Source organism: Cetorhinus maximus, chromosome 22, assembly GCF_964194155.1.
Source record: "Cetorhinus maximus chromosome 22, sCetMax3.hap1.1, whole genome shotgun sequence".
NCBI lineage: Eukaryota > Metazoa > Chordata > Chondrichthyes > Lamniformes > Cetorhinidae > Cetorhinus > Cetorhinus maximus.
In genome coordinates, this window is record NC_135900.1 from 10,637,324 (window position 1) to 10,653,598 (window position 16,275).

Sequence of the window (16,275 nt, forward strand, 5' to 3'; positions counted from 1 at the left end):
GTGTAGTGGCAGCTAGTAAGCCTGAGGCACAGGCGAACGCCTCGGGGCATGGGTTCAAACCCCACTACAGCAGCTAGAGGGATTTAAATTCAATTAATAAATCTAGAGCACGAAACTATCATTGATTGCCGTAAAAACCCATCTGGTTCATTAATGCCCTTTAGGGAAGAAAATCTGCCAACCTTACCTGGTCTGGCCTACATGTGAACTCAGATCCACAGCAGTGTCGTTGACTCTTAACTGCTCTCTGACATGGTCTAGCAAGCCACTAAGTTGAAGGGCAACACATGCTGACCTTATCATTGACACCCATGCCTGCATCCCATGAAAGGATAAAGGGGGAAAAAAAGGGTGAGGCATTAAACCCCATCTATCCTCTCAGGTGGGTTGAAATTATCCCATGGCACCATTTCAGAGGAGGGGAGATCTCCCTTGTGCCTTGACCAACGTTTATCACGATGAACAATAACTTGCATTTACCTGGTCTTTAACTCATTGCCTAAAAATGGATTATCCTGTCATTGTTGCACTCCTGTTTGTGTGGGAGCTTGCTGTGCACAAATTGGTTGCCGCATTTCCCACCTCACAGCAGTGACTACACTTCAGAAAGTATTTAATTGGCTGAAAAGGGCTTTGGGGCATCCTGAGGTTGTGACAGGCGCTACATCAATGCAAAAACTTTTTTGTTGTTGTTGGTCACGTGCATCAGGGGGACAGCCCAGTGTGAGTATGGAGTACGAGTCCAGGGAAGGTTTGAGTTCCAACAGGCGGGTGGATTTTCATGTTTGAGTTTGGATCAGGAACATTGAGCTGTCAAGTCACGTTTTTTGGGTTATAAGTCCTGCAGATGTTTGTAGGAACTGGTGACGATTTCTGGTAACGCTCAGTAGCAGCTTGCTGTAATTTCCTCGGGAATGCTAACATACGGGTGGAATATAACTGGTTTCAGGGAGGGTAACGGTGTTCACATTGGGAAGCAGCTGGGGAAAGGGAAGACATTGGGTGACAATAACTGAATCGGGGGATCACACAGCGGAGAAGGAGGCCATTCGGCCTATCATCCCTGTGTCAGCACCACGAGTGCGGAGTCTTTTGCTCTGAGGCTATGAGCGTGAGTCAGAACTGTTTCCGGGTCCCAACCCTTTTTTGGCTGTCAGGAGATCATCCCGGAGGCAGCCAATTAAAAGGCTGGAGGATTGGGCTAGTGGTGGGGGGGTGGGGAGGCTGGGGAGGCTGGGGGGTGGGGGTGTTGGTGGGGGAGGGTGACCCCTGAGGCTGCGGGTCCAATCGGTTGGCCTTGGGAAGACAGCAGCCCCACTGCCAGTGGTGGGTGCTGCTGCTGTCATAGGAGACCACGAGGACACCTCTGTCTTGAGGCACCCCCTGAAGAGGTTTGGATTTGTTTGTAAGGAACTGGTCGATGGTTGTGGCTGAGGGGGGTTGTGGGGGGCGGGGGGGGGTGTTGGTGTTGAGGGTTGCTGATTTTCGGAGGCCTCGCCAGGGCTGCAGGCCAGCCGTTGGACGGCCGCCTCCAGGCACCTACCAGGCTTGGCCTCAGTGGAAGGCCCCGTGCGCCCAATCAGCCCACAGATGCTCAGTTGATGATGTAGAGTGGCTACCCCGCTGCTGTTGGATGGGTAACCTCCGGGAAGATCGACTGTAGACAGAAACGCATCGGCCCGTTGACCAGACGCCAAGGCTCGCATATTTCGGATGGCGACACTTCCCGCCATCCGAAGAGTCGGTGGGGAACACGTCTCCACCGTCACCGACTACCCCCACAGACATTTCACACCCCATTTCGAGCCTCAATTGGCTGGAGGGGGGGACTTCTGCCCCTCGCTCAGGAGGAAGCCCCGCCTTAGAGTGGCTGCCAGCCAATCTGATTGGCCAGAAGCTCTCTAGTCCCTGCAGTGACAGGAGCTGCAGTGGACGGAGAATTAAGTGCTTCAACATGGGGCATGCTTCAGTCCTGGGGCTGGATGGCAAGGTACATTCTGGGGGCCCCAGGGTGGGGAGGACAGGGAAGGCTTGGGAGAGAGTTGAAAGTGGGAAATTGGGGTGTCGGGAGAAAGGTGGTGAGGGTGGGGTGGGGGGTGGGGGGGGCATGGGGGATGGTGGGGAGCCAGGTCCAGGGACCACTGGACCTTAAGGGTTGGGGGGGTGGTGGCCAAAGTCAGAATCACAGAATCTGACAGTGCAGAAAAGGCCCTTCGGCCCATCGAGTCTGCACTGAAACATGAGAAAGGGAGCTACTGCTGGAGGTGCCCACCCGCTTCCCACCCGAGGCCTAAACCTGTTCCTTTTTGGGCTCCCCCACCCCAGGCAAATCCTCCCTCCAGCCTCAAAATTTGAGGCTGGGCAGGAAACGTGGTCAGTTATTGTCCACGTAAGGGCCTCAAATGGGGGGTGCAAGGGCGGGTGTCCTGTCCAAGGCCCTGCCCCACCTCCACCCCCAGCGTAAAATCGCTGTGATGTCGGGGCAGGCGGGAACCCGGAGAGAATCCCGTTCCTTCAGTTCCACGCCTCCCCTACCCCCCACCTAAAAACCCTCCGGCAGGGGAGCGTGAAATTCAGGCCCAACCTGTGTGAACTTTCTCACAGCTCCACCATCAAGCCGGTCCCGGGGTGGGGTGGGGTGGGGGGGTGCGGGGGGGGGGGGGGGGGGGGGGGGGGGGGGGGATTGAACAATTCAGTTAATCCCACCCCCCCTACTCTTCCCCCGCAGCCCTGCAATTTTACTTTCCTTCTCAAGTATCTATCCAATTCTCTTTCTGAAAGTTGCCATTGAATCTCAAGCAGCGCATTCCGGATTGTAACCGCTTGCCGTGTAAAAATATTCCTCCACATCTCCCCTTTGGTTCTTTTTCCAAATACCTTGAGTCTGTGTCTTCTGTTTACCAACTCTGCTGCCAATGGAAAATGATCCTCTCTTTCCCATTAAAATCCTCTCATTATTTCGAACACCTCAATTAAATCTCCGCTCAACCTTCTCTGTTCTAAGGAGAACCATCCCAGCTTCTCTGGTCTAGAGTGAATGGGAAAAATTGACTCCCAGTACAGAAGTCTAATGCAATCAAAGCCAAATGTATACTTCAGGATACTGTATTGTACTGCAAGTGGGCAGTTAATGACCAGTTTTGAGGCTGGCAGAAGGAGCTAAGAGATGGGGTTAAGTCTGGCAAGTCACCCTGCTTAGGCCTCAGATGTAGGGAAGGGGGGCACTTCCAATGACCTCCTTTCCAAACCTGGCACCTATCCCCCCAAGATATGCCCCTGCAAGTGCGCACTCCCCCTCCCCTCCCCTCCCCACCCTCTCCATCAAGACCCCCACCTCGCTGTCCCCACCTCCCCAAGCCTCACCTCTCCACCCCACCGTGAGACCGCCCACACTTACCTGGTCCTGGACTCAGGGGTTTTGGTTCTGGGGACTGCTTTTAGTCCCATTCCAGACCACTGCTGCAACTGGTGTTGCTGGAACTACAGAGCTGCCGGCCAATCTGATTTGCCGGTAACTTTCTGAGGTGGAATTGTTTCACAGCCCGAAGAATCAGTGGGGGAACGAACTCCTTCCCTCTGAAAAATCCTGCCCCAGATGTTTAGTCCAGGCCTCTGGCTAACCAGCCCGGGACCATAAACACCATACCAATAAGTAACTGAGCCATTTAGGAACTAATTTAGGGACCATTTAGAAAGGAACTGATAACTCTTTTTGGAGAATGCGATAATTACGATGGAATATAGCACTTATAATGTAGAGCAACATTGCGCTGGCAAAAAGTTTTACAGTTGTTGAATCTGGGAAGGATGTAGAGGAACAAATGCGCAAGGAAATTGCAGAGAGGTGCAAATATTATAGACTAGTTGTAATGGGGGACTTTAATTACCCAAAAATAGACTGGGATAGCAGTAGTGTAAAGGGCAGAGAAGGGCAAGAGTTCCCTGAGTTCGGGAAAGTTTTCTACAGCAGTATGATTTCAGTCCAACGAGAAAGGAGGCACTGCTATGGGAGGCGGTGGCTTGGTCACTGGACTAGTAATCCAGATATTAAGGGTCATGCTTTGGGGACCCAGGTTTGTACCCCACCATGGTGGATGGTAAAATTGAATTCAATAAAAATAAAATCTGGAATTAAAAGCCTGATGAAGACCATGAAGACATTGCCAATTGTCATTAGGATCCATCTGGTTCACTAATGCCCTTTAAGGAAGGAAATCGGCCATCCTTACCTGGTCTGGCCTACATGTGAACCCAGATCCACAGCAGTGTGGTCGACTCTCAAAAATGTCCTCTGAACAAGGGCAATTAGGGATGGGCAATAAATGCTGGCCTAGCCAGCGACGCCCACATCCCCTGAATGACCTGGTGCTTGGGAATAAGGTGAGCCAAGTGATAACAAAGTGTGGGCCAAAGAACAATCCAGAATAAGGGTAGTTAACTGGGAGAAAGCCAACTCCAATTGGGTAAGAATGATCTGGAGTCAAAGGTTGGTGGAAAAAGTGGTAGCTGAGCAATGGACTACCTTCAAAGCAAAGATAATTCAGGCACAGTCAAGGTATATTCCCTCGAAAGGGAAAGGCAGGGCAAACAAATTCAGAACTCCCTGGATGACAAAAGAAATAGAAATTAAGGTAAAGAAGAAAAACTATGCCCATGACAGAGGTTAGGTAGAAAACACTATTGGGAACCAGGCTGAATACAGAAGGTTCAGAGGGAAGGTGAGAAAGCAAATAAGAAAAGCAAAGAGAGAGTATGAAAAGAGACAGGCAGGCAACATGAAAAGGAATTCCAAAGTCTTCTATAGACATATAAACAGCAAACAAGTCATAAAAGGAGGAGTAGGAAGTAGAGACCGAAAAGGGGATTTACGCATGGAGGCAGGGGACATAGCTGAGATATTAAATGAATATTTTACCAAGAAAGAAGATACTACCCAGGCCATGGTGAAAGAAGAGGTTAATTCAGACACTAGAAAGGTTTAAAACTGATAAGGAGGCAGCATTAGGTAAGCTGTCTGCACTTAAATTTGATGAAGTACCAGGACCGGATGAGATGCAGCCAAGGAGACTGAGGGAAGTGAGAGTGGAAATTCCAGAGGCACTGACCATAATTTTTCAGTCTTTCTTAGACTCAGGGAAGGTGCTAGAGGACTGGAGGATTGCAAACGTTACACCTCTGTTCAAAAAAAGGTGTAAAGATAAGCCCAGCAACTACAGATCAGTCGGCTTAATCTCTATGCTGGGAAACTTCTGGAAACAATAATTCTGGACAAAATTAATAGCCACATGGGCAAATATGGGTTAATTAAGGGAAGCCAGCTTGGATTTATTAAGGGAAAATCACGGGGAGAATTTTCTCCCCATCGGGGGGAGTGGTCACAGGCGGGCGCGCAACCGATCACTGCCCGCAATTGGCTGCGCTGCCATTTTACATGGGCGGGGCCAATTAAGGCCCGCCCAGCGTGACATGCACCCGGAAGTGCTGAGCGCTCCCTGTGTGGGTGGGGGGGAGGAGGGAGAGTCGGGGCCTGGGCTCTTTGGCGCATGTGTGCAAAAGACCACAGAAATCTCCCTGAGGCACAGAGCTGCCTCAGGGGAAATTAGTTTGATTTTTAAAAAATTTTAATAAGGGAAAGAAAAAATGTTTAAGACATGTCCCCTCATGTGAGAGTGTCAATGAATCTTACTGAAAAATTTTATTAATGTTTTGAAACCTTCATGAAACCTCATCCCGTCCGATGAGGATGAGGTTTCATGATAAATGCGAAGGCCGCCTGGGCTCTTCGCCTGCACCCCCGCCAACCTTAAGGTTGGATGGGCAGCTCAGTTAATAACTTTAATTAGTATTTAAATGGCCTTAATAAGCCTTTGACAGTTCGGTGGGCCCGCAGCCAACTCCCTGCTTGTCCGCTGAACTGAAGATCTGATGACGCACGGTGACATTGGGACACGCACCCGATATCACCGTGGATCATTTTACGCGTTGGCGAGCAGGGCCCCGCCCCCGCTTGCGACCCAAAGATTCTGGCCTATGTTAAACTAACTTGCTTGAGCTTTATGAAGAGTTAATAGAGAGGGTTGGTGAGGGCAATGCTATTGTGGTGTACATGTGTTTCCAAAAGGCATTTGATACAGTGCCACACAACAGACTTGTGAGCAAAGTTATATAGCTCATGGAATGAAAGGGGCATTAGCAATTTGGATATGGAATTGGCTGGGTGACAGGAAACAGGGTAGTGGTTAATGGATGTTTTTCAGGCTGGAGGAAGCTTTGTAGCGGAGTTTCCCAGGGGTCAGTGTTGGGACCCTTGGTTTCCCTGATACATATTAATGACCTAGACCTTCATGTACAGGACACAATTGCAAAATTGGTGGATGATATGAAACTTGGAGACATTGTGAACTGTGAGGAGGATAGTGTAGAACTGCAAAAGGACATAAATAAGTTGGTGGAATGGGCAGACAGTTGGCAGATAAAGTTCAATGCAGAAAAATGTGAAATGATTCATTTTGGTGGGAAGAGCATGGAGAGACAAAATAAATTAAGGTAACAACTCTAAAGGGGGTTCAGGAGCAGTGACCTGGGTGTACATGTGCATAAGTCATTGAATGTGGCAGGACAGGTTGAGAGTGCAGTTAATCAAGCATACAGTATCCTAAGCTTTAGTGATAGGGACATAGGGTACAAGAGCAAGGAGGTTATGTTGAACTTGTATAAGACACTATTTCAGCTTCAGCTGGAGTATTGTGTCCAGTTCTGGTGCCCACTTTAAGATGGATGAGAAAGCAATGGAGAGATGCAGAAAAGATTCAGAAGAATGGTTCCATGGATGTGGACCTTCAGTTATGAAGACAGATTGGAGAAGTTAAGACTATTTTCCTTGGAGAAAAGAAGGCTGAGAAGAGATTTGCTGGAAGCATTCAAAATCATGAGAGGTCTGGACAAAGCAGATAGGGAGAAACTGTTCCCACATGTGAAAGGATCGAGAACGAGAGGGCACAAATTTAAATTTAATGGGCAAAAGAAGCAAATGCGATATGAGAAAAAACTTTTTCACACAGTGAGAGGTTAAGATCTGGAGTGAACTACCTGAGATTGTGGCAGAGGCAAGTTAGTCGAGGCATTCAAAAGAGAATTAGACTGTTACCTGGAAAGGAAGAATGTGCAGGGTCACAGGTGAAAGGTGGGGGAATGGCACTCGGTGAATTGCTCATTTAGAGAGCTATTGTAGACATGATGGGCCGAATGGCCTCCTTCTGCACTGCAACAATTCTGTGATCCTGTGATAAGTGCCACTGAAATAAGGTAATTTGATATAAGAATGTTCTTGTCAAGAATGTGGAAAAGGCAATTAAATCCATCCAAACGGTGATGACATTTCATTCTCTAATCAACACACAAATCTTTTATCTTGATTCACACTCTTTAATGATAAACTTTTGTAATCGTATTCACCATGTTAGTGTCTTATCACCTTAAATTTCTCAAGAACAAATGTGATGTATCTAGTCAATGTTATGTCTTTCTTACCTTCCCTTGGAACATCTTGCAAACTTATATACGTTCTACATAAGGTTAGCTTTGCCTCAGTGGTAGCGCCCTCACTTCTGAGTATAGGTTCAAGTCGCACTCCAGGTACTTGTGCATATAATCTAGGCTGGCACATCAGTGCCATACTGAGGGAGTGCTGCACTGTCAGAGGGACCTTTTAGATGAAATGTTAAACTGACCCTGTCTGCACTGTTAGGTGGATATAAAAGATCTCATGACACGATTCAAAGAAGGACAGGGGAGAGTTATTGGGTCATGGCCAATATTTATCCCTCAACCTTAGGCAAGTGGTTATTTACTTCATTACTCTTTATGGGAACTTGCTGTGTGAAAATTGCTGCTGCCTGACCTACATTACAATAGTGAATGCACTTCTAAAGTACTTTGTTAGCTAGTAAAGCACTTGTGGACATCCTGAGGTTGTGAAATATAAATTCAAGATTGTTCTTTCCTCTTTAGCTTACCCCTTCGTGAAGGTCATTCATAAATATTGTGAACAGGAAGGTTCCTAGCCTGGAATGCTTGTAAGATAGCTGCCCAGTTAGAATAAATATTACGGATCTCCATTCTCTTTTTCCTAATAAGCCAAGTTATCAAACCAATTTATTATCCTGCTTTATCCAAAGACCATTTCAGTCTCAAGAAAAATCTTGGCAGATGCATCCTGCAAGTCTATACATTCGACCTCCGCCACACTCCACCCACCAGCTCGGTTACACACCCAAAGGATTCCAAAACACTCTTAGATCCGTTTTAGATTCAAACGATTGCCTCTACATTCACCAAACGCTCATGAATTGCTTCCTTGATATCAAACTCCGCAACATTTAAACCTCACGTCTGTTATTGTTTTGCTGGGTGTGTCCTTATTATTGAATGTTCAGTCCTGAAAAGAGAGAAGCTGTTGAGAAGTGCACACCAGAAACGTCATTTTCTGATAGTAGAGGGAGGGAGATGAATGAGTGTCCTATGAATCTCACCAAAATGAAGAGGGAAGGATAAGACTGAACAGGCAATAGTCAAGAGCCTTCATATTAGAAGAGGCACTGGAGAGGGTGCAATAAAGATTTACTAGAATGATACCAGAACTGAGAGGTTATACCTATCTGGAAAGATGTAACAGGGAGGAGCTCCTTTCTTTAGAAAAAAGAAGAGGTCTTTAAAATTATGAAGTGGTTCGATAGGTTAAAAGACGTCTCTGCTTGTGGGGGTGAGGGCAGGGAGGTGGAGGGAGGGAGACCAAAACTAGAGGCCATAAACTTAGGATCATCACTAATAAATCCAATGAGGAATTCAGGAGAAACTACTTTAGCCAGAGGGTGGTTAAAATATGTAACTCGCTACCACAAGGAGTGGATGGATTTAAGGGGAAGCTAGATAAATACATAAGGCTCAGAAAAGAACAGAAGCTTGTGTCGATGGGGGCGAGATGAAGAGGTTGGGAAGAGGCTCATGTGGAGCATAAATACCGGTAGTTGGGCCAAATGGCCTGTTTCTGTGCTGTAAATGGAACTAATGTTACAGACAGGAGGGGGATTATTTTAAACAGCTCTGATTTCTCCTCTCACCACTCGAACATAAACAGAAAGATGTTTTTGGCTTTGATTCCCCCCTCTACGAGCAGTGGCGTATTTCCCAACCTCTTTGTTTTGGCGTAATCCAATTTATATTAATAACCCCGCAGCAAGCTGGAGATAGGGTAAATTCAGAGGGGTAATTTAATCACACACTTAAAATGCGGGAGGGAGGTGTCACTACGTAGCCCCTGTTGCATTCATACAATAAAAGAGGGATAGAGAAAGAAACATTTACAGGGCAAAGACCTCAGAGCAAAGACTTATTGTTTCACATGAGTCCAGAGTCCAGAATCAAAGCCCAATGGCGTAATCTTTCACAAAGTCGGCTGGTTGAAGACTGATGCTAGATAATTCACTTTTTCAGGAGAGGTGACTTCCTTGTTGGGATAGGCGCATAGAGGTGAATTAGTCTTGCAAGCGCTGGTACAGAAGTTAAGAAGTTCCAGTAGAAACAGTGCAGATGGGAGGAGGGGGAGGGGGAGTGGGCAGGTATTCAAACTTGGACAGAGCCCTTTTTTCTGAGCTGCTGCTTGCTAGATGGAAAATGGCAGACTGGTTGGCAGAACAGCAAGACAGTGCTACAGCTTCTTCCGGCTAAGGGGGTCATGTCACGTGACTCCCACCTCTCCACTTTGGCTTTGACAGAGGATGTATATTCCTTTGTTTGGATTCTTGAGATTGTTAATGTTTCAGCCATTAAGAATTTGAAAGGAAAGTTGCAGGATCCTTTGTCCTAGCCTAGCAGACTGGTATTCTCCATTGGATTGGCCAGACCTGGCTTAGGAAATGTAGATGGCCTTTGTATAATTCCCTTTGAATTTGGTTCCTGCAGTCCGCTCACAAGGTTGTTAGTGTCTCTTCAGAGATAATAAGGCACAAATTTCTTCGATACTGCTAGATTAGTTCTTATTGTTCAGGGCTACAGGCAGATGTAACTTCAACCTTTTTAAAGTCCTTGTCCAGTTTTGAAAAATTTTTAGGAAGTAGCCATGAATATATAAATATATATATCTATATATATATATACTTATGTATATATTTCATAAAAATATAGTGTGAGGTCTTAGCTCCATTACACTATATATACGACTAAGCACAACACACCTACCCCTGCTTCGTTTAAATGGAAAGATAGGCCTGCGGCTAATGCAAGCACAGGTCCATTTACTTGCACTGGGGAAGTTCCAGGGAAAGCCGGGACACCCAGGAGAGCTGGAGAGCTGACAGAAGAAGGTTTCCCTCCCATTCTTCTTCATCAGAGCCTGAGAAATGCTAATCATCCAAATGCAGGGAAGAGGAAAACACGGCCACTCGTTCCTAGTGCACACAGTTACAATTTCATTACAAGTTGAGGAACCTGGCCCCTTATGGGGAGAATTTTCTCCCTGTCAGGTGGGCCAATCGGGACCGGGCGTGGGTGGGTGCAGAGCCGATCGCCACCCACGGTCAGCTGTGCGCCGCCATTTTACCTGGGCGGGCCAACTAAGACCCGCCCAGCAGCGTGAAGCACACCCGGAAGTGCTACCTGTGCGGGCAGGGGGAGGAGGGAGAGGGACAGGGAGAGGGAGAGTCGGGGCCTGCGCTCTTTCAAACATGCGCACGAAAGAGCGCAGAAATCTCCCTGCAGCACGGAGCTGCCTCAGCGAGATTAATTTCATACTGACCCATTGGAAAAAAGAGAAAATAAAATTATTCAGACATGTCCCCTCATGTGACAGTGTCACACGAGCTGGGACATGTTTATGAATTTTCACGAAAATTTTTATTGAATCAATAAAACCTTCAGGAAACCTCATCCCGCCCGTGGATGAGGTTGCATGAAAAATGTAAAGGCCACCTGGGCTCTTCGCTTGCCCCCCGCCGACCTTAAGGTTGGTCAGGCAGCCCTGACAAGTACTTCAATTAGTTTATTAATGGCCTTAACAGGCCTTTGACAGTGCGGTGGGCGTGCAGCCGACCCTGGTGCGCGTTTGCTGAACTGAAGATCGGAATGATGCCTGGTGACGTCGGGACACACGCCCAACGTCACCGCGCGTCATTTTACACTTCGCCCCCGTACGCCAAACAGGAGATTCTGCCCCATGTATTGTGACAGTCTAGTCCTACTCCAGAGGCTGGAGCACAAATCCCAATCTGGCCCTCCCAGTGTAACACCGAGGGAGTGCTCCACTCTCGGAAGTACCACCATTCGGATGAGATGTCTGCCCTTTCAGGTGGATGTAAAAGATCCCACGGCACTTCTTCAAAGAAGAACACGAAAGTTCTCCCTGGTGTCCTGGCCAATATTTATCCCAACATCATTCAAACAGCTAATATCATCATTATCTCATCGCTGTTTGTGGGACCTTGCTGTGCACAAATTGGCTGTTGCATTTCCTTAATTGCAAAGGTGGTTACACATCAAAAGTACTTCATTGGTTGTAAAGGGCTTTGGGATGCCCTGAGCTCATGAAAGGTGCTATATAAATGCAAATTATTTCTTTATTTCTTCTTACACAGGGAGCATGTAAGGGCAGGGTGAACAATTTCAGACACAATCTCACAATATAGTTGCAACAATAATTATCTTGGTGGCTAAACTGAAACTTGGTCGAGCAAAGAGGGTTCTGTCTTCCTGACCTTAACATTGTTATCCAGTGAGTTATACTTAATGTTTCCTTATTGATAAGGGGGCCCATTAATCCTACAGTTAGGTTAATCTAAGGATTTTAAACATCCTGCCATTAGGAAACAGTTGTGATGATTACTAGTCATGAAAAAGGGGCCGAGGAGCAGGGGATGAACTGTTGTTGACTGCACACCACTGACCTAAGGAAGTCTCAGAAATCTCTATTCACATTGCTGGTGATTATCACTCATAAATATTAACTAATTTACAAGTATACAGTAGCTGAAAAATTCTACTATACAGCTGTAAAGTACTGACTCAACATGCAAATAACTCTAAACCATGGGATATTAAAACTGTTGGTCATAGTGGGCCAGAATTAGACAGAGAACAGATAGGCACTCCTGCTCTCATCTCGTGGATCATAGGGTATATGGAGTTGGGCCGCAGATCAGCCATGGTCTCACTGAATGGCTGCAGAACAGACTCGAGAGGCTGAATGGCCTCCTCCTGCCTTCCTATGATCGATGGGGCTGGAGGAAAATGTCAATCCCTTTCATTCATGGCAAGGCAGGAAGAGCATGAGAGTGAGATGGACACTGAGCCTGGGAAAGGGGGGAGGAGAGTGAAGCAGGGGACTTGAAGACTTGGTCAAAGGGAGGAAAATGGCAAGGTGATTGAAACACGCAGCTATTATCCTTACCCTCAATTAATTAGGAAGCATAGGGAAGGAGGAGGCCATTCAGCCCTTGGATCTGTTCCACTCTTCAATTCGATAATGTCCCATCTTTACCTCAACTCCAGTTATCTGTCTTTGTTCCATACCCCTTTCTTACCTAGCAAAAATACAATTTGAAAGCCAGACCATTGAGAAAAGAAGTTAGGAAACACTTCTTCACACGAATGGTAGGAGAAGTATAGATCTCACACTGAAGTAGGTGCTAGCTCAATTAATAGCTTTTCAAAAAAACTTTTATTTAATCCAAGAGCAATTGATTTTTGCTAGCCAAGGGCAGTATTGGCGTACGGAGTGAAGGAACAGCAATATATTTCCAAGTCAGGTTACGGAGCCAAGACAGGTGGGTGGAGTCAGGATACAGATTGGCTATCATCCCTTTGATTGATAGGCAAGGTTGAGGGGCTGAATGACCTATTCTTTTCTCTATGTCCTCTTTTTCCTGATTCTTCCACAAAAGATAATAGTTCCTCCATGTCCATCCTACCAAATCTTTTTAATACTTTAAATACTTCAATCTAATCACCCCTCAATCTTCTACACTCAAGGGAATACAAGCCAAGTTTATGCAACCTGTCCTGGTAATTTAACATTTAAGCCCCAGTTTCTTTTTTTTATTCATTTATGGGATGTGGGCATCGCTGGCTAGGCCAGCATTTATTACCCATCTCTAATTGCCTTTGAGAAGGTGGCGGTGAGCTGCCTTCTCGAACTGCTGCAGTCCCTGTGGTGTAGGTACACCCACAGTGCTGTTCGGGAGTAAGTTCCAGGATTTTGACCCAGCGACAGTGAAGGAACAGCGATATATTTCCAAGTCAGGATGGTGAGTGATTTGGAAGAGAACTTGCAAGTGGTGTTGTTCCCGTTTGTCTGCTGCCTTTGTCCTTCTAGATGGTAGTGGTCATGGGTTTGGAAAGTGATATCTAAGAAGCCTTGGTGATATCCATCTTGTAGACGGTACACACTGCTGGCTCTGTGTGTCGGTGGTGGAGGGGGTGAATGTTTGTGGATGGGGTGCCAATCAAACAGGCTGCTTTGTCCTGAATGGTGTCAAGCTACTTGAGTGTTGTTGGAGCTGTACTCATCCAGGCAAGTGGAGAGTATTCCATTTATTCTGGTAAATTTGCATGACATCCTCTTCTGGTTGTAATGTGCTTTGAAGGGATATCAGCATGTCATCACTTTAAGAGAAGTGTGTCATGTGATCCAGTCTCAGTTTCATTTTGGCCTGGAGTGGAATACACGCACACAGCTCTGCAGCTCTGATGTCCTCAAGCTTTCTGTCCATGTATATATGTTCACATGCGCCATCACTTTAAGGCATATTAAAACACCCAAAGACCAATATATCCTTCCTGAGGTGCAGTTCCCAATTTCTGAAGGTGACTAGTTATTACTTTTTAAAAACTACTACATTTCAACAATTAATTAATTAAAGGCATATTCCAATCTATTATTTATTTATATTAAATTAAACATTAGTTGCTTTTTAATATAATTGAAAGTTCCTCCCATGTTGTCCCCATGTTGGGACACCCATTGGGATTATATGCCACACACAACAGCAGCTACCCAATACCCCCATTCAATTAAATCCAGAAGGATATGTGTGTGTATGTGAGTGTGTGTGTGTGTGTGTACGTACATGTGTAGACATGAGATGCCAGTAGAAGAGTTAACATTATGAGTTGTCGAGGCTCAGACTGAACCAGTCCCCCAGTTGACATCCAAACATGTACCGTTGCAGAGGGACTCAATAGGCAAGAATCATGACCACTTATTCCTCTGATATTGAAGGTACCGGCAGTTGTGCGCTGTCATTCAAAAGGAATTTCTGCCCCACTGAGTCCTAATTGGATTGAGGTCTGAGCAAAGGGTAAGATTATTGGCTGTTTGGCAATGGGAGTGAAATTCCTTTGTGCTTGGACTTAACTTCCCACTGGAGCTATTGAGAGGAGGCATTCCTCCGATCTGAGCGGAGTGATTTTTTTGTTCATCCTTGGGATGCTGTCAAGGTCATTATGTGTTCCCTGACCCTCACCTCCCTTGAGAAGGTAGGTGGCCTTCACCTTGACCCACCACAGTCCACGTTGTGTAGGTCCTCCCACTGGGCTGATAGGTAGGGAGTTCCAGGATTTTGCCCAAGCGACTATGAAGGAATGGTGTTGCATTTCCAAGCCGGAGAGCTGTGTGGCCTGGAGGAGAACCTGAAGCTGGTGGTATTCCCGTGCACCTGCTGCCCTTGTACTTCTGGGTGGTGGAGGTGTGGGTTTCAGGAGCTGCTGTTGAAGGAGCCTTGTTGACTCGCTGCTGTGCAACTTGATTACAAAGTCAACTGCAAGATTTGAATTGGTTCTTGTAAAGCTGATACATTGAGGTTTTGTGGAATCGTCAGCAGAATTCCCTAATAGCCCTGACCCCACCATTTAAATGAATGAAAAATAAGTGTGCTGTCTAGGCAGCTGGTGTTGGTATCTAAGTCATTGGAGCAGGTTTCCTCCCTCTCGGCACAAAGCCCTGACTTGCAGTGTGGCTTTCAGGGTGATGACAACATAATTCATCTGCGTCACCATCGCTATTCATCGAGCACTAACTAATGTTTCCTTAATGATAAGAGAGTTCATGAGCACCCACAAAGAGTTAAATCATCAAAAGAAAAATCAAAACTATTGAGTTTTTACTTTTTGGTTCAGCTGTGAAGCTAGGGGAAGAGCAGAGTGAAAGAAAGAAAGAAGGAATAAAAGCAGAATGTACTGGAAATAGATTTTAATTGACTTATTCTCTCACGAGATGTGGGCAATGCTGGCTGGGCCAGCATTTATTCCCCAACTCTAATTACCCTCGAGAAGGTGGTGGTGAGCTGCCTTCATGAACCACTGCAGTCCATGTGGTGTAGATACACTCACAGTGCTGTTAGGAAGGGAATGCCAAGATTTTGATCCAGCGACAGTGAAGGAGCGGCGATATATTTCCAAGTCAGGATGGTGTGTGGCTTGGAGGGGAAATTGCAGGTTGTGGTGTTCCCACGTACCTGCTGCCCTTGTCCTTCTAGGTGGTAGAGGTCACAGGTTTGGAAGGAGCAGTCGAAGGAGGCTTGGTGAGTTGCTGCAGTGCATCTTGTAGATGGTACACACTGCTGCCACTGTGCGTCAGTGGTGGAGGAAGTGAATGTTTAAGGTGATGGATGGGGTGCCAATCAAGTGGGCTGCTAATTGTCCTGGAGGGCATCGAGCTTCTTGAGTGTTGTGGGAGCTGCACTCATCAAGGCAAGTGGGGAGTATTCCATCACACTCCTGGCTTGTGCCTTGTAGATGGCGGACAGACATTGTTAGCAGGTCTGGCAGCATCTGTGGAAAGAGAAATGGAGTTAACATTTCATGGCCAATGATCCACTGTGTTTTGCTTTTGTATTTGTGAAGGAAAGAAGGAAATTGCTTTAATATAGCAGTTTTCACTTTGTGGACTTTTTGGATAGAGAGAAAGAGGGTTATTTTGGCCAAAGGATGAAAACAGGCTCTTTGAAAGTCTGGATTTAGAACATCGTTTTTGGACTAATTATGATAATTATGATTTGAACCTGCAGATGATAACCAGAAACTGACTGGCTGGGTGTGAGCTGTGGTTCAGTTGATGGCATTCTCAATTCTAATATCAGAAGGTTATAGGTTCAAGCCCTACTTCAGGGCTTGTGTGTAAATGTCTAGGCTGACACTCTAGGGCAGTACTGAGGGGGTGCTGTCTTTTAGATGAGACATTAAGCTGAGGCCCTGGCCACTCTCCCAGGTGGATGTAAAAGATTCCAT

The 16,275-nt window shown here is 46.4% G+C and overlaps 1 protein-coding gene across 1 annotated transcript in view; it reads left to right on the plus strand.

Moving 5' to 3' along the window:
• stab2 (stabilin 2) overlaps positions 1-16,275 on the plus strand; it is a 173,861-nt gene that overhangs the window by 3,176 nt on the left and 154,410 nt on the right. The gene's annotated exons all lie outside the window — the stretch shown is intronic.